Source organism: Pteropus alecto, unplaced genomic scaffold (genome assembly GCF_000325575.1).
Source record: "Pteropus alecto unplaced genomic scaffold, ASM32557v1 scaffold52, whole genome shotgun sequence".
Taxonomy (NCBI): domain Eukaryota; kingdom Metazoa; phylum Chordata; class Mammalia; order Chiroptera; family Pteropodidae; genus Pteropus; species Pteropus alecto.
In genome coordinates this window covers 4,241,696-4,252,342 of record NW_006433941.1, presented here as the reverse complement: position 1 = coordinate 4,252,342, position 10,647 = coordinate 4,241,696, and the positions used below count along the sequence as shown (strand labels likewise).

The window sequence follows — 10,647 nt, the reverse complement described above, 5'->3', positions numbered from 1 at the left end:
GAACAGAGATCCAGGAATAATGGAGTCAAGCAATCTAACAGATGCAGAGTTCAAAACACTGGTTATAAAGATGCTCAATGAACTTAGGGGAAGTGTAAATGAATTCCGATTTTAAAAATATAAAAATGAAAATGGAAATTATAAAAGGGAACTAGTCAGAAATGAAGAACACATTATCTGAGAATAAGAAGATATTAGAGGGGATCAACAGAGTGGATAAAGAGGAGGGCTGAACCACTGATATAGAGTATGGGAAAGCCAAGTATACTCAATCAGAATGGCATGAAAAAAGAAGCCACGACATAATAATAATTTAAGGAGACTATGAGACACAATTAAATGTAAAAATATCTGTGTCATAGGGATACCTGAAAGGAAAACAAGAAGTTGAAGAGCTGTTTGAAGAAATAATGATGGAAAACTTTCCTAACCTGGTGAGAAAAATAAACATACAACCCTAGGAAGCTCAGAGAACCTCAAAAAAGATGAACTCAAAGAGACCCACACCAAGAGACATCATTAGTAAAATGCCAAAGGATAGATATGTAGAGAGAATCTTAAAAGTAGCAAGAGAAAAGCAGTTAGTTACCTACAGGGGAGTACCCATAAGACTGGCAGCTGACTTCCCAAAAGAAACTATGAAAGACAGAAGGACTTGGCACAAAATATTGAAAGTGGTTAAAACCCAGGATCTACAACCGAGGATACTTTACCCAGCAAAGCTATTATTTAGAGTCAAAGGACAGATAAACAGCTTCCCAGACAAAAATAAGCTAAAATAATTTATCAACACCAAGCCAGTATTACAGGAAAAGTTGGAGAGATTTCTTTAAAAAAAAACAAAAAACCATGTATCAAAAACATGAATAAAGAATGGTAATAACTACATTCCTATCAACAAGTACCTCAAATGGAAAAGAATTAAGTGCTCCAACCAAAAGATAGAGTGGTTGAATGGATAATAAAACAAGACCCCTACATATGCTGCTTACAAGAGACTCATTTCACATAAAAGACATTCACAGACTAAAAGGAAGGGAACAGAAAAAGATATTGCCTTGGTGGACCTAGAGGGTATTGCACTGAATGAAATAAGACAGATAGAGAAAGACAAATATTGCATGATTTCGCATACATGTGGAATCTAAAGTACAAAATAAAGAACAACAACGACAACAAAAAAATGAAAATAAACTCATGGATACAGAGACTATTTTGAGGGCTACTAGATGGGAGGGGAGTTGTCGGGGGAGCGAAAAAGGGCAAAGGGAATAAGAAGTACAAATGGATAGACATGAAGATATAAAGTGCAGCAGAAGTTAATAATGTAATAAATATGTAAGAGGGAAAAGGGGTACTAGATTTAGTGGGGTGATAACTTTGTGAGTTATATAGATCTCTAATCACTATGCTGTACACTATGCCAACTATAATTGAAAAAAAAAAACTCATTGAATTGCACAATGTAAATACAAGCAACTAATTGTCTTTTATACTTCAATAAAGCTTCCTCCCGCCCCCCAAAATGGGTATCTCACTCTGCTCATTTGGGAACTCTTACTTTCAAGTGCACTTTATAAATTATTTTATCTAACTGAAATGCTTCTCGCAATGGCCAAGCAACTCCAGAAAAATTTTGCCTCCTTTGCAAATATTTGCACTTTCTGGGACTATAGATCTTAAACATAAAATAAGCAGGTATATCACTTCTTTTGATATAAAAGATCCCGCTTCTTAATATTTTTATGAGGCCTCTGTTCTGAAACCCAAATATTTGAGTCTATCTGCCTGTGCACACTGGTCAAAAGAAATGCATGAGCAGGCATTTGCAGTGAAGAAAGGAAGTAGTTTATTATTGGATTGGCTAATTCAGAGAACAAGCAAGCTTGGGCTCTGAAAAAACTGACTCCTTGATGGCATGTAAATTATAGATTATATAGGGCAAAATCACAAAGAGTTTGGAGTTGCGTTAGGAGCTGATTGATGGGAAGTAAGGTAAGGGTAGTAAATCATTTCTTCAGGTCTTGAGAACAATTCTGAGGTCAGCTCTGGCATCTATCTGTCCGGGGGTCATTTTACCTTAGGGCTCAGGAGCGGAAATATAACTTAGGTCAAGATGTTATCTTTAGCCTGCCGGAGGTCCAGATCTTGTGACCATAGTCAGATAGGTCTGGGCTATTGGCTTCTATTGCCTCAGGGGTTAATGATTATCAAGAGAAGAAGCTAGGTCTATGAGGTATGTAGAGAGAAAAGGAAGAAAGTGATTTCTAAAGCTATAGTCACAAATCAATTAAAAATCAGGAGGCCCCTCAGTTTTACCTCCTACTAGACCCAGTCCAGCTCTAGCCAATAACCAGCAATAATTCCTCCGGAAAGTTTAAGTTGGTAAAAGAATTGAATGCCCACAAACAAAGGAATGGGAATTATCGACTGATTACAAACAAAATGGAGAACTGCAGCTGCAACTAACAATTCTCTATGGAATCTGGGGGACTGATTCCAAACAAATAGGGAATTGCAGACTAAATTGTCAGCAGTTCCCAAAGTAGAACTCAGAGACAGAGCTAAGGGCTGGGGTTTCCACCTGGGGAATTGTAGTCTGAAAGGCTAAGGGCTTGGCTCCAGATAGACCTGCCTGCCAATTCAGCTGGCTCTGAGCAGATTCCTCTACCAGCTCAATTAGCTCTGGGTAGATTTGTCTATCAACTCAAGCTGACCCGCCCTGTAAAGGAAAGCCAATTAGATTGAGAGCTCCACTGCAAAGAGAGAGGCAGAGCTCAAACCAAGAAGGACTTACCAACAGCCCTCATAAATGGCGAGAAAGAAGATGAACTCAAAATGAGGCTTGCATGTGCTATGCCTGTGTTTCTCGTCCCCAAATGACGTCAGAAGTTCAATTGCACCACTTCCACCAATCTGTTGAAAATAAAACTCCATCAAGTAAATGTGAAGATATAATTGGCTTTAAGTGATTCATGAATCGGGCAGCATCCCTTCTAGCAACTGAAAGGGTGCTCAGAGTGAGGAGTGTGCAAAATGGAAGGTTTTTATAAGAAGAAGTGTGGAGCAAGGGAGCTATTAGTTTCAACATATGTCATTAAAGAAAAGTTTACATGAATCACACGGTTCTAAACTCTATGCTACACAGAGAGGCATGCTACACTGAATTACTTGATGCACCTGACTCTGTTAAACAGTTTTAAGATGTCGTTAGAGAGAGAAGTACATCCACCAAAAAAATCCTACTAAGTATGTTTCATAAAGATATCCACTATGCCAAATCAATGATACACCAAGTTCTGTTAAACAGTGTTTGAACATATATCATAAAGAAATGAATTCATGCACCACCCCGTGCTAAATACACTGTTTCACAGAAGAATCATATACTGAATCAATAATACACCTAGCTCTTAATCCAGTGCCTTAAACATAGCTCTGTGTTATCATTTACTAGCATAGTGATGTCTCTGTTATACACTGTGTTTAGCCTTTTATAATGCTTCTTTCTTTAGTGTGACACAGCGAAATTTTATGTTAAAAGAGCTCAGTGCATATATGAGCACTAAATATTGATTTTATATGGTACTGACACTGTGTGGTGCATATAGTTCTATCTTTAGTAATATATATTAAAAAAACACTGTGTTTAATCTTGGCAGGTACATGATTGATTCAGTATAGTGATGTCTCCATGACACACAGTGTTTAGTACTGTGTCCTTTCATTAATGACAAATGTTGAAACTCACGTTTAACAGATGTCTGTGTGAAACACTGTTTAGGAACGTGTGATGCATGTGCTACTTTCCAATGATCTATGCTGAAGCTGCATGTGTTTGATAATGTGATAACAGAAAGGAAATGATACCATTTTTCTTACTGCATGTATTAATATTTTTTCCTGCCACTTAAATTATTTGATGATAAAATTTCATTTTAAAGATTTTTTAAAAAGTCACTTAAAGAGGATTAAAAGACACACAGAGTGCTAACCACAATGTTTCAGAACATAGCTGTATAATGAATCAATTATGCACCTAGCTCTGTTAATACACAATGTCATACGTCACTAAAAATGGAGTACACATACAAAATACACAATGTCATACGTCACTAAAAATGGAGTACAAAACCAATTCAATGGTTGCACAGTATTTCACAGAAATATCGCTACACTGAACCAAATCTGCTCCTAGTTCTGCTAAACAGTTAATGTAAGGAGCACATGAATGACACAGAGCTAACCAAAGTTTTCAGAGAGAAATTATTATACTGAATCAATCATGTACCTAGCTCTAGTTAAACACGTAGTGTCAATGTGTATCACTTTAAAAAGAAGAACTTGTACTTTACTGTGCTAAACACACTGTGTCACAGAGACATCACTATCTGGTATCAATCCAGCACCTAGGACTATAAACACAGAGTGTCAACTATTTTACTGTAAATAGGTACATGCAAACACAGTGCTGATGAAAGTGGTTCACATGGACTTCCCTGTAATGGCCCAATCACATACCTAATTCTGATAAACACAGTTTCAGCATGTGTCACAATGGAAAGGAATACATTCATCAGACGCTGTTAATCACAAAATTTCCAGAGATTTGACTTCACTGAATCAATCACATACCTATCTTTTTTAAACTAGATTTTCTAAATGTGTCATAAAAGGAGTCCTTCATCCCACAGTGCTAAACAGTGCTACACAACAATATCACCATATAGAATGATGCACCTAGCTGAGTTAAGCACAGTTTCAGCATATGTCACCATAAGAAAGATAAAATGCACCAGAGATAAACACAGTGTTGAGCAGAGACAGCTCTACACACAATCAACCATACCATTAAGTTAAACACAGATTTTCAACACACGTCACAAAGAAAAACAGTACATACAATATACATTGCTAATCACAGGGTGTCAGAGACACATCAGTACTGAATGAATAATGTACGTAGCTCTGTTAAACAGACAGTTTCAACATGTCATTAAAAAAAATTGTATTTGCGCAATGCAGTACAAACAATTTTTCCCAAACATATCAATGACAATATTGATTCAATCATGCTTCAAGCTATGTTAAGCACAGAATTTCAATATATGTCACTAAAAAAGCGGTACATACATCACACAGTACTAAATATAATGATCCAAACAGACATTACTATACTTGATCAATTATCATGCAGCTCTGCTAAACATAGAATGATAACATTTGTAACTAGGAAAGTACAAGAACACACTTTCACAGAGTCATATGGAATCATATGGAATCAATCAGCAACTAGCTCTGTTAAACACAGTTTCAACACATCAGTCAAAAAGCTTATATGTGCCCTGGGGATGGGGGAAATCTGACTTCCAGAGTTACCTGCTATGATAGTCAAAATTCCAGTTATCAACAAAAAATTACAAGGCACTATAAAAAAATTACAAAGAAACAATAGGTATAGTCTAACGAGATCATGAATGTTAACTGAACTTATGGTGGTAATCATTTTACAATATATGTAAGTCAAATCATTATGCTGCACATCTTAAACTTATACAATGTTTATGTCAATTATATCTCAATAAAACTAGGGAAAAAGAAAAAGTGTGGCTCATTTATAGGAAAAAGAGAAAGAAACAGAAACTCTTTGAGGAAATACAGACTTTCTACACAATGCCTTTAAATCAATTGTCTTAGTATACTCAAAAAGCTAAAGAAAACCATTGGAAAAAAAAAAACTAAAGGAAACCAGGAGAATATGTCTAAACAAGCAGAAGAAATATCGATAAAGAGGTAGAAATGATATAATGGAACCACATAGAAATTCTGGAGTTAAATAGTACAATAAGTGAAATGAAAAATTCACCAGAGTGATTCAATTCTAGTTTGAGTAGGAAAAAAGTAGTAAACCTGAAGATAGTCCACTTGAAATTGTCTAGTCTGATGAACAGAAAAGAAAAACAATGAAGAAAAATGAACAGAGCTGAGAAAGAAAATGACAGTGTAGGAGGCTCCAGGCGCCAGTCCCTCCAAAGAAATAACAAACAAACAAATGAACAAACAAACACAGTCAGAATCAACTTTTTCAGGTGCTAGAAAATAATAGAAGTTCTACCACAATTGAGCAATGGCTCAAATAGAAGAAAATTGACTGAGACATACAGTAAGAGAGTTTTGTGACATTTTAACTTGCCATTACCCTGCTGTGTTCTCACCTCGTTATCAGTCTTAATGATGGTGGCAAGTGTTCTCATTGTGGTTCCCATTTCAAGAGGGAGCAGAGTAGGTCTTTGTTTGAGTTTTCTGGAACTGTCAAAACAAACTACCATAGACAGGATGATTTAAACAACATAAATATATTTGTCATTATTCTGGTTAGAAGGCCAAGATCAGCAGGGTTGGTTTCATTCTAAAGCCTCTCTCTGTGGCTTGTAGATAACTGTCTCTCTCTCATGTTTTCACATGGTCCTCCCTCTGTGTGTGCCCATGTCCTAATCTCCTATTCCTCTTACACCAGTCATATTGGATTAAGGTCCACCCCAATGACCTAATTTAATTTTACTTATTTTTTTTTTAAAGATTCTATCTCCAAATAAAGTCACGTTCTGAGGTACAGGGGTTAGGAATTTAACACATAAAATTTTGAGGGTATACAATTCACCCATAACGATCTTTTAATGAATAGTGCTTGCGTGTTTTGATGTATCTAGAAGCTTCCTGACCTACTGATACAAGAGACTTGCCTTCATTTTCATAACTCGGAACTCTCTTAGGGTGTAATGGAGGCTATACACTATACATAAGGGCATTCCTCAAAAACATTGAAAGGCAAATGAAAAACCTGCTGCTATCTATGGCAAAAGATAACATTTAGGTTAATGCCAAAAGCCTGAGAGGAAAATATAGGGAGTCAAATACTTTGGGTAATAATGGCTTTGAAAGACACTTGCACATATCATGGAATCTAGAAAGGCACAAGAATGTCAAGGGCACAATGCATACTCAGGAAAGGTCTAAGAAGACTATAATTTTCACTTTCAGCTGATGTTTAAGTTTACCATAAGCAAGAAGTAAAAACTAACACAGCACTGTTAACAGACTAACTAGGCTGTGATGGAGTACCCCAATACAGAGCCTATCTGCTTATTGCAGAGAGAGTGTTTTATTTTTCTTCTATTCTCTCCAGGTGTTTAAGGAAATCTCTGTTAACCAACTAACTGATTACTAAACTAAAGGAAAAGATACTTCAGAGACTGAATAAGTCCATACAATAAAGCTGCAAAATGCAAGATCAACACACAAAACCAGTTATATTTCTATACAATAACAATGAATAATTCAAAAAGGAAATTAAGAAAACAAGTGCACTTATAATAACATCAAAATGAATGAGATACTTAGGAATAAACTAACCAAGGAGGTACAATACTCATACACTAAAAAGTAGAAAATATTACTGAAAGAAATTAAAGAAGACCTAAATAAATGGAAAGATATCCTGTGGTCATGGATTAGAATACCTAATACAGTTAAGATGACATTACTTCCTAATGAGGTACTGATTCAATGCAATCCCTCTCCAAATCCCATTGACCATTTTGGAAAAAATGAAAAGGCTGGTTCTAAAGTTCATACGGATCTTTGTTTTTCAGGATTACAGGGATTAGGTTGTTGCTACTGCATGTGACAGCCATCTGATGAAGTTGGGCCAAGACACATTGGCCAGTGTATGGATGACAGTCACAGATAATTAGTGGATGATACTTGTGGAGGGTTATGAAGACAAGGATTATGTAGTTTGGATCCTGGTAAAAGCAGTATAGAACATCACTCAAAACAAAAAAGGAGAAAATGTATGTGAAGAGTGAAATAAGAGACATGACAGTGCCAGGAACTCCACAGACCCACTCTCCAGGGAAACTGGTGAAAATTATAAAAATACAACCTTTTAGATTTTTTTTTTTTGCAACAGGTTTGCTGCCAGAACACAGGTGTTGTGAAAACCACCGCTAAATCTAAGCCAAAATGGGAAAGGAAAAGACTCATATCAACATCATCATCATTGGACACATAGATTTGGGCAAGTCCAACACAACTGGTCATCTGATCTACAAATGTGGTGGGATTGACAAAAGAACAATAGAAAAATTGAGAAAGAGGCTGCAGAAATGAGGAATGGCTCCTTCAAGTACTCCTGGTTCTTGGATAAATTGAAAGCTGAACGTGAGTGTGATATCACCACTGATATCACCCTGTGGAAATTCAAGAACAGCAAGTATTATGTGACCATTATTGATGCCCTAGGACACAGAGATTTTATAAAAAACATGATTATATGCACATCTCAGGCTGACTGTGCTATCCTGATTGTTGCTGATGGTACTGGTGAATTTAAAGCAGATATCTCTAAGAATGGGCAGACCCGTGAGCATGCTCTTTTGGCTTATACACTGGATTAGAAACAACTAATTGTTGGTGTTAACAAAGGAGATTCCACTGAGCCACCCTACAACCAGAAGAGATATGAGGAAATAGTTAAGGAAGTCAGCACCTACATTAAGAAAATTGGCTACAACCCTGGCATTTGTGACAATTTCTGGTTTGAATGGTGACAACATACTGGAGCCAAGTGCTAACATGCCTTGGTTCAAGGTATGGAAATTCACTGTAAAGATGGCAATGCCAGTGGAATTATTCTTCTTGAAGCTCTAGATTGCATCCTGCCACCAACTCATCCAATTGACAACTCTTTGTGTCTGCTACTCCAGCACATCTACAAAATTGGAGGTTTTGGTACTGTCTCTGTAGGCCTAGTGGAGACTTGTGCTCTCAAACCTGTCATGGTGGTCACCTTTGCTCCAGTCAATGTAACAACTGAAGTAAAGCCTGTTGAGATGCACCAAGAAGCTTTGAATGAAGTTCTTCCTGGGGACAATGTGAGCTTCAATGTCAAGAATGTGTCTTTCAAAGATGTTCATCATGGCAATGTGGCTGGTGACAACAAAAATGACCCACCAATGGAAGCAGCCGGCTTCATGGCTCAGGTGATTATTTTGAACCATCCAGGCCAATTCAATGCCAGATATGCACCTATGCTGGATTATCACACAGTTCACATGGTTTGCAAATTTGTTGAAGGAGAAGATCGATTGTTTTTCTTGGAAAAAGCTATAAGATGGCTTGAAGTTTTTGAAATCTGGTGATGCTGCCATCGTTGATACGATTTCTGCCAAGCCCATGTGTGTTGAGAGCTTCTCTGACTATCCTTCTCTGGGCTGTTTTGCTGTTTGTGACATGAGACAGACAGTTGCTGTGCGTGTCGTGAAAGAAGGCAGCTGGAGCTAGCAAGGTCACCAAGTCTACCCAGAAAGCTCAGAAAGTTAAATGAATATTATCCCAATACCTGCCACTCTGGTCTCAATCAGTGGTGGAAGAATGGTCTCAAAACTGCTTGTCTCAATTGGTCATTTAAGTTAAACAGTAAAAGTCTGGTTAATGATTACAATGCATCATAAAACCTTTAGAAAAAAAATGTTTTGTAGACCATTTGTTTTTCTTGTGTGTGGCAGATTTTAAGTTATCAGTTTTTAAAATCAGTATTTTTTAATGGAAACAACTTGGCCAAAAATCTGTCACAGAAATTTGAGACCCATTAAAACAAAGTTTAATGAAAAAAATTATATAACCTTTTAAAGTCTCTAGAAATGGTCTGGGGACAGATAAAATGAAGAAATATTTATTCAAGAACATTACTACAAATCATTAAGAATGCCAATACTTGGTGGTATTAGAATCAAGACCCATTCACTGCCTCCTTTCTCCCAGCTCACCGAGATGGAAACCTCACTCTAGACCCGGGCAGCCAAGAGCACAGGCCTCCTTTGCACCCTGCTCCCAGTCAGAGACCTGTCTTCCCTCAAAGGGTGGGACTTTGGCATTTTTTTATCCTGTCCCCAGCTACCTGCCATGGAAGCTACACTTTGTGAAAGTGTGGCCAAGAAGTGAGGGCTCCCTTCTTTCCCAAGCCTCACCGGTAGTGTGGCAGGCTGACCCTGCCCGACCATTTCCTAACTCAAACGAGTTAATTCCTGACTGCACCCCACTTCCCAGGACTCTCTGGTTGACGTGGCAGTCCAAAAACCTGCTTAAACAATTAAGCTGGTCTCCTTATAGTTTGGCAACCATTCAATTTCTCCTTCCTTATATGGAATATCTATAGCTATGTAGGCATATAGAAGTACAAGATGGTATAAAAGTGCCTGCCATTTTATATTCGGGGCTCAGCCTTTGGATAAGAATCTGCTGAACTGGTGCCAGCATCAATAAACACTGCTTCCAGCTTATAGCCTCGGTGTCCCGTCTCTCTGTTCTAGAATCCCACAACATTTCTGGTGGCTCGTCCGGGATCTAGAGATGGTGGTTTTTCGCCTCCCTTGTTTTTGGGGTCTGGCCACCAGGACACAGGGAGACACAGACTCCACTTGGCACACCAATGAGCCCCTTGCCTGTAAAGGGAGAAACGTCTCTTCCAGTGACCTTGGGTGGCTGCTCCAGAAACACAACGGAACCCAGAGAGGTGCAGGAACCAACTCAGGAGTACTGCTCGACTGAATGGTAAGGACGCAGGTCCCAGGGATAGCCTGTCTG

General features: G+C 37.9%; 1 pseudogene; it reads left to right on the top strand.

Annotated features, from left to right (window-relative positions):
* Positions 1-7,985: 7,985 nt before the first annotated feature.
* LOC102890401 lies at positions 7,986-9,388 on the top strand (annotated as a pseudogene).
* The last annotated feature ends 1,259 nt before the right edge of the window (positions 9,389-10,647 follow it).